Raw genomic sequence first — 15,544 nt, forward strand, 5'->3', positions numbered from 1 at the left:
TGCTTCCATCTGATGTGAAAATCAAAATGTCAGAGACTGAACTAGCTTTCCTTAAGTGCAAAGGCTGCAATGGAATTACAGTAGATTGTGTTTGATTAAATTTTCAAGTGAGGCGGCCCTTCAGACTCTGGGGGAGCTCAGGATCAGGCATTCCTGGCTGCATTTCCTGCCTTGATGTTTATTTTATTTGTTCAGGCTTTCTCTAAATATTTTGTGAAGTGTGATTTAATCAAAGGGGTGTGGCAGGGTTTTAGAGTACTTTGTAATTGTTTTTTTAGGATATTGTCTGAAGAAGGAAAAGTACTTAATTGTCCAAAACCTAAGACATCCTTTTTGATATAGAGGCATCTGCAGGTTTATTTGATCTCTCTCTCATCCATGTGGTTGATGTTCTGAATGCCATTTAATATTTGAATTTTTTAAAATCCTGATGTTTATTATGGTCCAAATAATGTGCTTTTTTGAAACGTAGACAAGTAAGGTTTTGACCCTAATTATTTATTAAGATAGCAGAATATGATGGTTCTGAAGTTCCATTTCTGACCTACATAAGGATTTTAGCAATATGCTATTTCAAAAAGACAACCTCTAAGCTGTCGTGGCTCTGGAATCAAATTAAAAATGAGGCCTTCAGGTGATCAGTGATGCCTTGTATTTTCCGAACAGTTTAAAAACAAAGTCTTCTCTATTTCACTAACAGCCTTTGTACTTGCTTTGGATAAAAGACCAGCAGTTATTACTTACTGATCCTTTATTGTTTTAAATAAAATTTTTTTCCCATGAAAATTTTAATATTATATTATGTGCATACGGATTAACCTACCTGTGCTCAAAGAGCTAGTGATTGTCTTCTATACAAATGACCTGTGGCCAAGACTGTTCTTATGTAAACAAAACATGGGCAGGAGAACCTGTGCTGTAATTGCTTTGAGGAAAAGAGCTAAAGTACCTTCAGCCTTAAGGTATTCAGGGATGTGCATCTCTAAATGATATCCATAGAAACCATTTTTTCCAGGTCATTTTGCACCACTGTATACACTATGGGACTTGTCTGAAGCTGTTTTTCTACAAGTGGGAAGCCATTTGGGAGTAATACTGTTGCCCAAACAGCATTTTTTGTCATAGCCATAAATCATTTAACTTGGATTCATTATTTGTATAATACTTTACACTCAAGGATGAATCTTCCTTTGTCTATCTGCGATTAGATTAATGAAAGGAATTTGACATACAGTGTTCTTTATGCAGCAGTTTTCCAATAACTGAAGAAGCTCACTTGTGAGTTTTACATCAGTATGTGGTTTTTAAACATATTTGATTATTCCAAGTCCAGACTATTTTCTTCCATCAATTTTTGTCATTCCTTCATTAAATAGAAAATTATGTTGTGACAATACTGAGGCCAATAGGATTTCTTTTAAAAATCTCTCTCCCTTTGTCTATTTTCAAATGACTCTAGACAAAGTATATGTTCTCTCCGTCCACCCTTCGTAAACTCCTCTCCCCACATACACGCATCAGGAGATGATTTAAAATGACTGTTCATTTCTACTTTGAGAGTATCTGTGATACAATTTTGAATTCTTCCAATTCATTCAGCAAATATTTATTGAAAACCTACTATGTGCCAGCTGTGGGGCTGCACAAGGTGAATAAGACACAGTCCCTGCCTGCTGTATTAATTTCTTTATTTCAGAGGAGTGAAGTTGGTGGTTTTCCAGCATCCCTTTGAGAGGGAGAATGTTTTTCAGTCCTTTCTGGAAAGAGGAAGAGGAAATATACTTTGTTTATCTTCTTTAAGCTTGTTACAACACTAACCTGCCTACAACCTAGCATAGTTCTCATTGCTAAGTTTTACATATTTGGAGCAGCAAAGAGAGAAAGGAATTTGTGTAGAAGACAAAGTAGAAAACAGAAGCCCTCAGGCTGAACATACTCAGTGTAACCTTGGCTGAGAGGATGCACCATGGGGCAAGCAGCTAATTGCACCTGCACGCACCTGCACACGCAAGCCTGGCCTCACAAGTTTGAGAGGTGAGGATGTCCGCCCACATACCAGAATGGAGACTCAGCCTCTTAATTATATGCTGGTGCTTATTTACAAAAGCGCAGCAATTAAAAAGCAATAAAACAAACTCTGTAACTATGGCTGGCTGTTTTGCAAGGTGTTGGAGAGAAGAAAGGTGATTCCATAACCATTTCCAGGTAAAGGTTTCCATATTTTTTTTAATGATACATTGTGGGGAAAATGTAATTTTATATATCTGTTAGTCCCCTCCAAAGAATTCACAAGCCAATAAATAGATTAGTCAGTGGTTAGTGAGATGTACTAGGTTTCATTCGATGTTCATTTTGGCATTCTCTTTTTCATTGGCACATCCACTCTGTCAGGCTGCCCTTTCATTTGAATGGAGGTGGAAACTAAAAAGGCCTTGATGTCTGGAAATAAAATGTCCTATGTAGACCTGATTGTGGAGGCTTTCCTATCCCCTTGGATGCCTGTCCTGTTGCTCTTCCCTGCTGTTATCCAGCCCTTCCCCAGATGTCTAGTGGTTCTCACAGCTGCGGCCCCTTGGTGATCATGGCCACAGCCTCCACATGCCCCTCTCAGTTTAACCTGGAATGCTCCAGTGGTGTCCTAACAGTCCAAGGCTCCTACCTAGCTCCTTTTGCCTCTGAGTGTCAGTGGTAGCCACTCAAGACCCTCTTTGAACTCCTCGTTCATCCTCTCTCATGCTTTTCTGCTCCAACCAACCAAGCTTCATCTACTCACTCTCCTCTGTGTTTAACCAACTTGCTCCCAGATTCCTGCCTGTACACCCATCAGTCTCCTAATAAGGCCATGCTTACTTAGAATGCAGAAGTTGTAGGGCTTGGTTCAGATCTCTTGCCCCTGCGCTTGCATGGCTTCGGACAGTTAAGTAATCACTCTCTCAGTTTCCTCATCTTTAAAATGTAGGCAAAATAATGGATACCTCATAGGAGTAAATGAGGTTTTAAGATGTAAAGCACTTAGCACAACACCTAGCACACTGTAAATGCCCAATAAACATTAAAATAATATGCATGTATTCTAATGCTCTCCTCCCTTCTAAATCCACTTCAAATCAGATGTAGACCATGTCTTCCCTTAGCCTTGGCATCCTCAGTGGGTTATTCGATGAGTAGTAAACACTTGCTACACTCTAGAGAAGAGAACTACATGAATAAATGTCAAAATTAGTTGCTTATTTTGGGCTTTTTTTTTTCTGAGACGGAGTCTCACTCTATCGCCAGGCTGGAGTGCAGTGGTGCAATCTTGATTCGCTGCAACCTCTGCCTCCTGGGTTCAAGCGATTCTGCTGCCTCAGCCTCCCAAGTAGTTGGGACTGCAGGCGTGTGCCACCACACCCAGCTAATTTTTTTGTATTTTTAGTAAAGACAAGGTTTCACCATGTTGGCCAGGATGGTCTCTATCTCTTGACCTCGTCATCCACCCGCCTTGGCCTCCCAAAGTTCTAGGATTATAGGCATGAGCGACTGCACCCTGCCCCAGATTTCCTTTTAACTTTACCCCTCAGCTACTTTAACTTTCTATCTCACTTACTATTATTAGGCTATCCTTACTTACCCTAAGTGCATGCCTTCTAGCAGTACAGGAGTTGGTCTGGGAATTTTCTTGGCCTCAGGTTTGCTATAGAACAAGTTTAGAGTGGATAGTTCAAGCTGTTCCCCAGGAAAGAAGAGCTCGCTTTATACTACTTCACAGAGCTGGTATGTGAGCCCCGCCACCAGTCTGAAAGCTCGACAGGGCTTGTGTCTCTGTCCACCCCAGGATGCCTGGTGAACACACAGGGCCCCATGAATGAAGGTACATTCAGAATCTGTTTGACACCTTGTTCTTTCCAGGGCAGTGTGAATCCTTCGTATAACACTTGGCAAATATTGCTACACCATTGAGGGAAACTTTTGAATGCCCATTAACTCTTTCACATATTTAGAATTCCATTGACAAAGGAACTGCTCTGGGGAACTGAACAATGTCTTTGCTGTAGGAAAGGTTGGTGTGCATTGTGAAATGTCTAATGTTGCTCTAGAAAGTCTTACATCAGTTAGGAGCATCAGATTCAGCATTTTCCAGGTATGTTGTGTGAGTTAAGTAGTAGTGATAGGACAGGAGCTGTTCGACATAGAAATGCCGGTTAGTGTGGGGTTAGCTCTGAGGCCAAAGAGAAGAGTCATGTGCAAGTGAGGATGGAAAACATCTCAGATTCTTTGGAGAGCAGTGTTTATTGATGCCTATTTACGCTGCAAGTATACCTCAAAGACACTATGAGAAAGGCTTAAGAAAATCTCAAAATTAATTTTAGTTTTAACCTCTTTATCGACTTGGTTGAAAGCAGTGGAAAACTAAGAAGGTTAACTGAGTTGCCTAAATCGAGCAACGGGGTACAGATCAAGTACAGGCATATTTACTTGTGTTATTTAAATAGAGGAAGTACCCAGCACTGCTCCAGGCAATTAGAAGGAGACGTACTCCAGTGTCCCTGTACCTCATTAGGTGTTTGATGGTCCAGACCCTCTCTAAAGCCACTGGGTCAATTCTGCTGAAGTAGTTTACAGCTCTAAGGAGAAATAAAACCCCATATCAACATCCATGCTCTCTAAATAGAAAGGATCTATCCCTGGGCTTATGATTAAGACAAATCAGAGGGCTGTTGTTTTTTTCCCACTCAAATGCATGAACAATTCTTGAATAACAATAACTGCCACTCTGTATCAAATACTATGCTCCATGATTTATATAGAGGACAACCACAAAATTGTTTTTCCAAACTGTGACATTTCTGAGAGTAGAAGTTAATAATTATGCTGAGACACTGGGTGTAAACTGGTACTGCCCTCAGCAAAGGAGGCCTATGACCACTCTGTTTATTATCTTCGCTCTTTCCAATAACCCTGTGAGTTTAAATATCATGCACATTTTCGATGAAAAAAAAAGGGTCAGGGGACCTGAGATAGTGATTTGCTCAAAGCCAGGATAGCCGTAAGTTCCATAAACCCCTCCCCCAGTCCAGCTGATAATTGTATTGTTTGTTTTAATTACTCAAAGGACCAAAGGATAAAGAACACTGTGAGGAACTCAGTACTTTATAGGTATTTTCATTTTTATTTTTGTTGGCTGATGTCTCTGCCTGTTCTTATCCTTCTCCACCCTCTCTCCTTCCCTCCCTGCCCTTTGTCTCTCTGTTTCTCTCAGTTACATACACACGCGTGCTGGAGAGCACCATCCCCTCAGCCAAGGCCTGTTTGAAAGACCTTAAGTATTCACAAGTCTTTTCCATCATTATTGCAAATAATACATAGATAGTTCTGTGCCCTATGATTATTTGATTAAATGTATACAGACATTCACAAAATAGGATTATAGTAAAAAGACACATTTCTTCTGTTAGGAGTGTTTTATGTAGATTTTCTTTAGTTTCAAAAGTAAATACAGTAAATAAAAACGTATGAGTGATGTTTACTTCTTTTAGAATGGTAGTTCACTTGCCTTGCTGAGGTTTCTCTGATATATTGTTTTTCTGTTTAGGAAACAGTAGCAAACTCACTAATTACCTTTAGCAGTGAGATCAGGGAGAATATTTCCAGGGATAATGGAAATCTATCTATAATTCAGGTATCTCATTTACTTGATAGCTCTGGCCTGCTCCACCATAAAATCATGTACAGGACTGGCAGCACAAAGATCAATTTTGACTTCTTTGCCTGCTTTTGCATGCTGCTTGATGAAGTTGCCAACAATAATTGAAACAGAAAAGCAAACAGCAGTAGGCAAGAAGAGATGACCTGGATAATTTTACAATCTGAGAACAGCTCAGACATTTGAGAAAGTTGCCAATATTTAGAGGTTTCAACTGATAGAACATGCAAAGATTCTCCTATAAAAGACAGCTGTTTTAAAACATTTTAATCCCATGTCTCAGTAGTTTACTTGTGGATACAGTTTAAGGAGTCAAATAGGTTACATATGTCCTAATCATCTTATTAGTAACTTCCATGTTTCTGAGTCTTATGTGATATTAATAGTGAACTGGTCTCAGATGTGAGTTTGGGCTAATGAGAAATGACATTTTACTTCATTAGGGGCTGTTCTGCAGACTGATAGACACAGATGTAAACTTTTTGTGCAGATTCTGTTACTGGTACTAAACCTTACCTTTATTTAGTACTTTGTAGTTTGCCCAGCACCTTCAAGCACATTACCTCATTTCATGAGTGAGATGCACTAATTATTAATTAGCTAGCTTCTTCTTAAATGCTCTTGGTTTAGAATAAGACTTAATTCTTCCTAAATTCAGTTTACGTGCAGAAGATACTCACATGGCATCATGTAGGTATATTTTCAGAGGTTACAGATCAGATTTAAATGAACAAGTAATGATATTAGTCCATGGTATTTACCTTCAAATAGAACTTTTTTAAAAAATGCAATATAGCTTGGTATTTATCACTGAAGAAATACAGAGGTAAGTCTGTCCAAAAACATATGTATTATGATTTTCTAGATTTATTTGTACCCTAGAATCTCTGTTAGTCCTTTTTAAAAAACATTTAAACATTTATAATTTTTCATAATGTGATGCCTTCTGGGAACCTTCCACCATTTGCACACGACCCCAGTGCAGAGGATTTCTCAAGCAACCACTTCCTGGAAACGTGAATGCCATTTGTGGAACAAGATAATACACAACCTCATTTTTTTTCATACTAATACTAATGTCTTTCGTTTGGTAGATCCCATTCATATTCCTTTTAACATTGCTCCATCACAGAACTGCCAGCTATGTGAACAAGATAATGCTTTCTCTTTCTTGAACTGAAAAAGGTTGCATCTTCTAGGCTCGGAGGAACAATGGGAATAGGTTTTTCCATAAGAACATCCTTACTTACCTTTCAATGCTGGATTATACTGCACATCTTATTACCTAAGCTTTAATTTTTCTTGATTATTGCTCCAACATGCAACAGTGTCAGAGAAGCAAGACAAGCACTATTTAATACCTGTTTACCGAGCATCAACTGAGCACAACACAGACTTTTTTGGGGGGAGCTTCATTAATGCATCCCACCTGGATCCTTCATCCAGGCTCTTAGAGCTTCCCTTCCTTCCTGGTTAGATTCAGAATTCGCGAGCATTAATGCAGAAGTTTCTAGGACTTAAAGGATCCTAGGGAGAGATATCCAATGATGTTTCAGAGACAGAATAGGCTCTAGAGAATTTTATTGTGGGAGAATGTGTTTGATAGATTCTGTTGACTTTAACTTTATGGATTTGTACTTTCGCTACATCAGAGAACCATCAGAAGTACAGGCAGTGGTCTGTAAGAACATTTTCAAATATTTCTTCTAGCAAATGGCTGAAGGAGAAGAGGAAATGTAAGCTATTTACCCTGGAACACTTGACCAGATTTCAGAATATGGGGCAGCAAGCTTTTCAGGCAGGCATTCCTTACATTAGAAAAATGTGAAGAGGAGTTGCCGTGTTTATCAGAATTTTGCACATGGGACAGATTTAAAGCCATGTGTCTTTCATTCTAAGTGGTTCTCTCACTCTTCAAAATACTTGGAAGATTAAAAAGAAGGGCTATCCTGTCTGTCTGTCTGTCTGTCTCTCTCTCTCTCTCTCTCTCTCTCTCTGTCTGTCTCTCTTTCTCTCTCTCTCTGTCTCCCCTGGCCTGTCTCTGTCTCTCTCTCCTCGCCTTCCCTGTGTGTGTGTATGTGTGTGTGTGAGAGAGAGACAATGAATTATATATTTCCATAAGTTAAATTTAATGATCAGATATCTCACCTATATTCTTACACTTTTCTATTTTTCACAGAACATACAACCACAGGCATTTAAATGTTAGTCACCCAAAACTCCAGATGCTAAGCAGTGAAAGTTTATATTCTGCCAGCATATCAGACTCTATAATGAGTCTGATTTGGTTTAATTCCTTTCTACTGTTTAGTCATTTGATGAGCTGCAGATGGAAATTTAAGCCAAAGCCATAATATTTCAGCTAATACTTTTTTTGCTGCTGTAAGAATTTGTTGTCATGTCAATTTAAGGGAGTTGAAATCTTTTTTGAGAAGGCATTCAAATCTGCATTAAGTGCTTTTACCAACTCTAATTTGATATACAACTCTGACTGCTTCTGCTGTTCTTAATCAATTGCAAAGTGCAAAGTAGTTTAGCAGTGGAAGACCGCTTTGAAATTCCAGGATTTCTCAGCCAGTGCCGCAAGCACAACATTATGGAAATATACAATTAAATTTACATTAAAAATTTTTCCTATGCTTAAGAAACACTAGGCCAACTTCTTTGAGCTTAGCCTTAAATAGGTAAATATGTATTTTGGCAGCCATGAAAAGAATAGGGTATTAGATTAACTAGGGCAATACTTTGGTAAAATTCCATTGGAATGTTATGTTTGTGCAGGAGAGATTTGGCCAATCAATAAAATGGTTTATTTTGTAAGTCAAATCAATAAAATGTTTCAACTGTACAAATACAAGATTGAGTTTTTCTTCCCTGTTTTTCTGTCATTTTTCTGTGTGTGACCTTGGCTGTCTCATTCTCTCATTTTCTTATATGAAAGGAACAAACCTGACATTTGTCTGTCACTGATTAATGTGAAGGGCTTTGAATACTTCCACTGAAAAATGAGGTTTTGGGAAACATCATGATATTCATCAGTTATTTCTCCTGCACCATTAAAGCCAGACTGAAAGAGGTTGCATTGTACATTATTGAACTTGACTGATAACAAGAGGCTGGATCTCGAGCCTCACTTTCTAAGGCTGGTCAGCTTCTTGGACTAGCTTGCTTTTCAGTATTCTGAATAAGAAAAAGTTGTCACACTACACAGCCTATCAGGTTCTCTCTGTTGTTACTTTTTGCAGTAAAGTCACTGTATATCTAACTTAGTAAATCTGAACAGGGTTGTCTCCAATCTGAAGCATTAGTATTCTTGGTCTGGAAACAGGCATTTTATTTTTCTACAAAGTGAGATATGGTGTTTATGGAAATTGCTGGCATTCTGAAGGTTTTTAAATATATGATGATACAGCTAAAGGACACTCTCCTAGGCTTCAGTAGGTATCATGTTTCAGTTGAACCATGTTGAAATAAGAAAGGTCATAAGAATGCAAGAGGCTATTAGAAAATCTGTCTGAAGCATCGTTTGGTTCACCTTTACTTAATGCCTACAGCTTAAGCTCTGTGACAGCATTGAAGAATTTTAAAACAGAAAGTTGCTCTAGGTGAACAGATTGCCTATGAACATAGCAGACTGTAACCAGTAAGTTTACAACTTAATGTTTACAAGTAAGAGCACCAATTAAAAGACAAATTGAAGTTTTGTTTTTTTCTGAAGTCTGCTTTTCAACTTTTAGTTTCTGAACACTGCATGTTTAACAAATCTCCCCTAAAAATGAGGCCTTACAATTGAATGACGACATGGACTTAGCTATAGTATCACTTGTTCTAACACCCCTAAAATTAATCTACTTTTTTTTTTTTTTTTTTGAGACAGAGTCTTGCTCTGTTGCCCAGGCTGTGCAGTGGTGCAGTCTCAGCTCACTGCAACCTCCGCTTCCCGGGTTCAAGCAATTCCCATGCCTCAGCCTCCCAAGTAGCTGGGATTACAGGTGCCCACCACCAGGCTCTGCTAATTTTTTTATATTTAGTAGAGACAGGGTTTTGCCATATTGGTCAGGCTGGTCTTAAACTTCTGACCTCAAGGGATTACAGGCATGAGCCACTGCTCCTGGCCAATCTTCTGCTTTCCTAATGAGAAATTCAGCTTCCTTAGGGAGTTTTGAGGGTCACATACTGTGTATTTTGTTACACTTTCCTCATGATTTGGTGGTGGCCCAGAGGCCTGTTGTCAGCTTCTCATCCAGGTTGAGGGTGCAAGACAACCTGTCTTTCTTCTGTTTTACTTGACTGAATACTGCTGCAAGAAAATAGGAAAATCGGAGAAGTTTTTGTGTCTGGCCTGCTGATTTTATGTTTCATTTATAACAAACCCTCAGTGCTTATCATTATAGGAAAGCTAATCCAATTCATGCCAATTGAGAGATTAATTTTGAAGGTGTGTAAAAACCTGGCCCATTTTCATCTGGCAGAGTAAACTACTTTGTTCTCTCAACTAACAATTTAAAATGTTTGAGCTTTAAGAAAGTTCAAAATTATAAATGAGAATGAAGATTCTAGCACATTTTAAATCAGAAAGTCCATTGTATCTTAGCTTCTTTTCCTTTCTTTTGTTATCTGTTAACCATACCAATTCTTAGTACCACTTTCTAGAGGGGAAGAGGAATTGACATTTAAATTATATTACCTATAATTAGTCAACTACTTTATGAAAAGAAGGAAGAAAGGAGGAAGGAAAGGAAAAGAAAGGGAGGGAGAAGAGAGAAAAAATACAAATTTTAAAAGATTAATGTAGGATTTTGAAATCAGCGGCTTTCATTTCTAAATCCCTTGTTACTAATCAGAATTCACTAACATACAGGTTTACTGTTATGGTTATTACATAGAAGATATTTTTGCCATTTAGTTATTTGAAAGATGTGCCATTTTAGAATACTTTTGCTGTAAATAATAGAATAACTTCATAAGGGCTGAAAGAATGAAGACTTTTAATTAACTTGCCCAACCCACAGCCTGGAGATGAGAGGTTCCAGGTGGGCTTAAAAGCTCTGAGATGCTCTAGACCATCCAATCTTTGGACTGGTCACTACATAATCACAGGATGGTTACCTCAGTTCCAAATATCTTTGCTTCACTTAGGAAGGAAGGAGGCCCAGATTAGGGCTTTCTTCTAACAAAATTATTTTCATAAAGGCCCCAGCAAACTTCCTCTTGCTTCCCTCTGATAGGAACTGGGTCACATGCCTACCCTGGCAAAGTTGAATGGAATAGCCAAGTTGACTTAGGTGAATCCTGGTTCAGGCCCTAGCGCTGGGCTGGGCCCACAGTGCTAAGCACTCTCTCATTTAAACTTCCTCACATCCTGTTCGGGCAAATACCATTTCGTAGGATAAAAACCAAATGTTAATAAAGAAATAAGAGGCATCCACAATCAGTAAGTGATGGTGCCCAGATTCCAATTTGCTTCTATCTCTAGAGCCTCTCTTCTTGTTGGCAGCCCAGTGAGAGCCATTCCCACCCCACTTTTCCTCTGTTCATTTCCCACCAAAACATCTGCAAGAGCCGGATCCTTGCTTGCTCAGCCTTCAGTGCAAGCTTCTGGCTGCTATCCCAGTTGCTGGGGGGACTTCTGGAAAGGATTTTCTTCCTGGAAACAGGAGAAATGCATCTTTTGCCACCCTGATAGGCTTGCTGCTCCTAGCCTCTGCACATAGTTTGTGTAGGTGGCTGAAAAACAAAACAAAATTAGAATAATCATCTGAGAGGATTTTAAACTGAACTTGAGCCAAGTTTCCTGCCCTTAAGAGTGTCAAGTGAAAAAGATCTATATCAATCAATAATTGCAATAAAATATGACCAGGAATCAATCCCATGGAATATTAATTGTATATATGTAAGAGTGACTGTTATATTTTCACTATTTTTTCCCTATATTGCTGATAGCTATCTCCAAGATAGTTTATTTTCTTACCAACCTGCTGGAGCTGTGACTTCATCTTTCTTATCCAGAACCCTTATTGGGCTTAGTTCCTCATCAGTAATGCTGAATTTTGCTATTAGTCAGTCCTAGGCAAGAAACTAGTTTTTTTTTTTCAACCCTTCATTGTTGTTCTTCCAAATTGCTGCTAAAACTTGTCTTTTTTTCCCACCGCTAATGACATCTCCCACATCTGGGTCTCCGTCACCATCACCTCTGCCAAGGCCTGGTTCCAGGCCTGCGTCACCTCCCGTTGGAGTACTCACAGCTCCTCCTCGCTGGCTATCTGCTGCTACTGCCTTTCCAGGACAGTCTTTCTTGGAAGTCCTTCCCATAGCTTTGAGCATTGATCTTCACCTTTTTTACTCTTGTAATTGTGCATCAGTTCCCACAGGCAGGGATTGCATGACAGATGCTTTTGATGTATGTCAATGGTTGCAAGCACACTGAATAATTAAAATATCATTGTGAACTGGGAGTCATCATCTGAATTAATTTCATTGACGAATATATGCAAATCATTTGTTTTGTTAGGTTCAAGAGTTCTGTGGGATGCAGAAATGGAGTGAATCTTTGACTGGAAGTCTGTGATCCAAATACCAATGATATTCTTGGAGTATTAGTCACAGTCATTGGCCAGAGATGAGGTGGAAGTATTATTGTGGTACTACAAACACAATTTAAGTTAAAAGGAGTAACATCTGCTACTCTTATTTTTATGCTGGTGAGATTTAAACAGGCTAGATTTGATAAGGCATAATGTAGAAATTGAGGAAAAGCTTGCTGAAAGTTAAGACCAAAAGCTAAGTATAATGCTCTGGTTAATATATTAAATGAGCTCAGGCAGAGGATACAACTACTCATGAAGTGTACACACTCCAGTGATGGAAGACCCACTCAACAATTCTCAAGTGTCCCTCGTACACAAAACAACAGCCATCAAACTGGCCCAATGAGCTCATTAAATATCATATTGTTCTGCCAGACAAGGCCCTTGTTTTAGGGAGTGACTAAGAGACTGTCACTTCTTGGGCCAGGAGAATGAAAATGCTCTTCAGGCTCTGGGAAGAGGAGAGAGATAAATTGTTGACACTGTTCCTAAGGCCATCCCTCCCCATTTCAGTCTATGTCTGATTGGTCTATGTTTTATACTGAAAGATGACAACTCAGCTGATTTATTCAGCTTAGTGTATTCATGAAGTTCTTGCTATTGACCCACACAAGAGGCAGAAAGTTAGAATGTTCTTTGTGGATAGTGCTAAGTTAATACCAAAGGATCTACCCTAGCCTGATACTGCTGAGGCTGGCAAAGTTATGTGAGCTCAGAAGTTGAATCCAAGCCTCTCTCTCCTCCACTTTAACTGGAAAGTTAACACAGTCCGGAAGAGTCAGCCAGGAGTATCAGCTCGTTTGGGTTATTTGCTTTTATTTTTTCTTGCTGAAAACAGAAGTGAATTACACTCTTCACTGAATCCTGCTGCAGAGGAAAATGATGCAACACTGGTCACATGACACAAAGATAAAAGGCCCTTTATGCAAACCTAGTTCTTCATTGTGTTTCCATGTAAGGAGAGGTTCAATACCCACACTGCAAAGCAACACAAAATTGTAGTTCTTAGTCTTGGATACTTCCCTACATGGAGAAGCCATGATGTTTTACTTTGTTTCTGTCTCTTTTAAAAATTTTCTGCCTCTTTGACCACAAGATTCATTAATTTTTATGTAATATAAAATATAGAAAGAAATGATATAGGCTCATTTGATTTACTTTTGACTAAACAAGAGTTTTTTTCTATGTGATTTGTGACTGTTATGATCATGTGCTTTGCCTCAGCCACATACTTGCTATGTGACCTTGAGCAAGTTACTTAAATTCTGATTCCTAAAAAAGAGACTCTACCTGTTATGTATTATATATACATATCATAGATGTCATATATATGTATTATATATATATGCATAGCTACATCATCATATATATCTCTATAAATAAATATGTTTATGTATACCTACTCTAGAGCCATACAAATGAAGGAGTTGACATTTATGAAGTATTTAGCATATTCACTATTGTACTTGCTCAAATAAATGGTAGCCATTGTTATTAGTAATTTGCCTAATTAATGCTTGTCTAAATCCTTCCGTAAGTGAATGGCTTTGTCATGTTTGTTCATTGCCAAGACAATATGACCAGGAACCCAAGAGTACTGGACCTTTTTTGTGACATCTTCTTGATTTGGGGATCTGAACTTTACCACTCCCTAGAGAGGACATTTTGGTAGCAGGGTACATTTCTGGAACTTAAGAAAGTTAACCATCTAAAGATGTCCAAGCTAGAATGTGTTCCTTCTAAATTCAAAGCTATGGATGGTGGCTGAAAATGTAACAGGGCTACAGTACGTGCTGCAGCTGCAGCATTTTCTATGAGCATTACATGAATTAAACCTGAAGCATGAGGTTTTTTGACTCAGACCAAACTCTCCTCCTGTGTATGAGTTCAAGTGTCACTCTGACTGACCCGCTTCCACTTCCCCATCCCCTACCGTTTCTACATACTTCCACTGTAGCAATCATGGCGTTGTGTAACTATGCTTTGCCTGTTTGAGTCCCATGGCTAAGAATCAACCGTCTTTTCATTTTTCTATTCTTCAGCACATCTTAGGGCACATTGGCTCTTGTGAATAACCTGTTAAATGTTGACTGAGTGAGTAAGTCACTTGAGTGGGTGTGGGAGGTCTATGGCTAACCTTCGCTAGCGTATCTCCCAACAGTGGATGAGCACCCAGCAAGCAGTAACAGTGTTTTGTCTTTTGGGGTCTTTCTTTTATTCCAAGCAGGAACTTAGCATCTACTCTTAGCTATAATTTCTCTTTCCTCTGTAACTGTCACCTGTTGTTTTGTTTGAGTGAATTCAGCAAGCTAAATTGTACCATTGTGTTCACAGAACTCCAAGTAAGGAGAGGTTCAGTACCCACACTGCAAAGCAACATAAAATTGCAGTTCTTAATCTTGGATCTTTCTCTACATGGAGAAGCCATGATGTTTTACTTTGTTTCTGTCTCTTTTTAAATTTTTCTGCCTTTTTGACCACAAGATTCATTAATTTTCAGATATGTCTGTGAAATGAAAAGTGTAGAGTGAAGTGATGTTTTATTTGTATAATGATCAGCCAGCTTGAGGAAACATTTTGGAGAGAAATTGTTTGTTTTTAAATCATTCAGCACTGTCAAGAATTGCTCTCTGTAAAAATATTAACTTTTTTCTACATTTACCTAAATGTCATTTATGTTACAAGAATTTAACTTACTTTTAAACCTTCTAGCCACTTTTGCCAAAATGGAAGGAAACCATGCTCAATGAAGTCTACTGAGCTAGTTTAATTCTTTACTCACAAGGTCTTTTTTCATGAGGAGAATGCTGCTGTTTTATATTTATTTGGAGACACTGATGGCCTTACTAGAAAAAAAAAAAATCTGAATGTAAAGATTTTATCTTGATGATTAAGGTACATGTACTCAAATAGCTGCCCAAATTGGACATGGTTGAATAAGCTTCAGGAAGTGCCTGAGAGTGAATCAGCAGTGCTCCCTTTCCCTTCTTATCAATTATTAAATGCTTACATGTATAGGGTACTGTGGTGCATAGAGTACACAGTGATTCAGCAGGCCCAGCTCCTGTCTTCCCTGGGCTTCACAATCAAAGACAGCCTACTGTGGTGAAAGGAAAGATATAAGAAAGTTGCAGAGAGCATAAATAGGTGCTCTGCCTGTGTGAGGCATTGTGCTGGGACCTAGTGACACTGACCTAAATAATCATTTAGAGAAGGAAGTGATTCATCATTTTAAGAGTGGGGGAAGAGGCTGAGGGATAGTTACACAGAGGCT

The 15,544-nt window shown here is 38.7% G+C and overlaps 1 protein-coding gene across 8 annotated transcripts in view; it reads left to right on the top strand.

The window, feature by feature from the left end:
- Positions 1-15,544, top strand: part of FRY (FRY microtubule binding protein) — a 477,475-nt gene that overhangs the window by 195,555 nt on the left and 266,376 nt on the right. The window contains exon 1 of one of the 8 annotated variants that reach the window (XM_017538032.2): positions 22-2,205. The exons of the other annotated variants lie outside the window; for them this stretch is intronic. The gene's annotated coding sequence lies outside the window, so the exon portion shown is untranslated. Of the gene's footprint in view, positions 1-21; positions 2,206-15,544 lie in introns of those variants that run through there. 8 annotated transcript variants of the gene reach the window in all.

This window comes from Cebus imitator, unplaced genomic scaffold (genome assembly GCF_001604975.1).
Source record: "Cebus imitator isolate Cc_AM_T3 unplaced genomic scaffold, Cebus_imitator-1.0 Scaffold108, whole genome shotgun sequence".
NCBI classification, from domain to species: Eukaryota; Metazoa; Chordata; class Mammalia; order Primates; family Cebidae; genus Cebus; species Cebus imitator.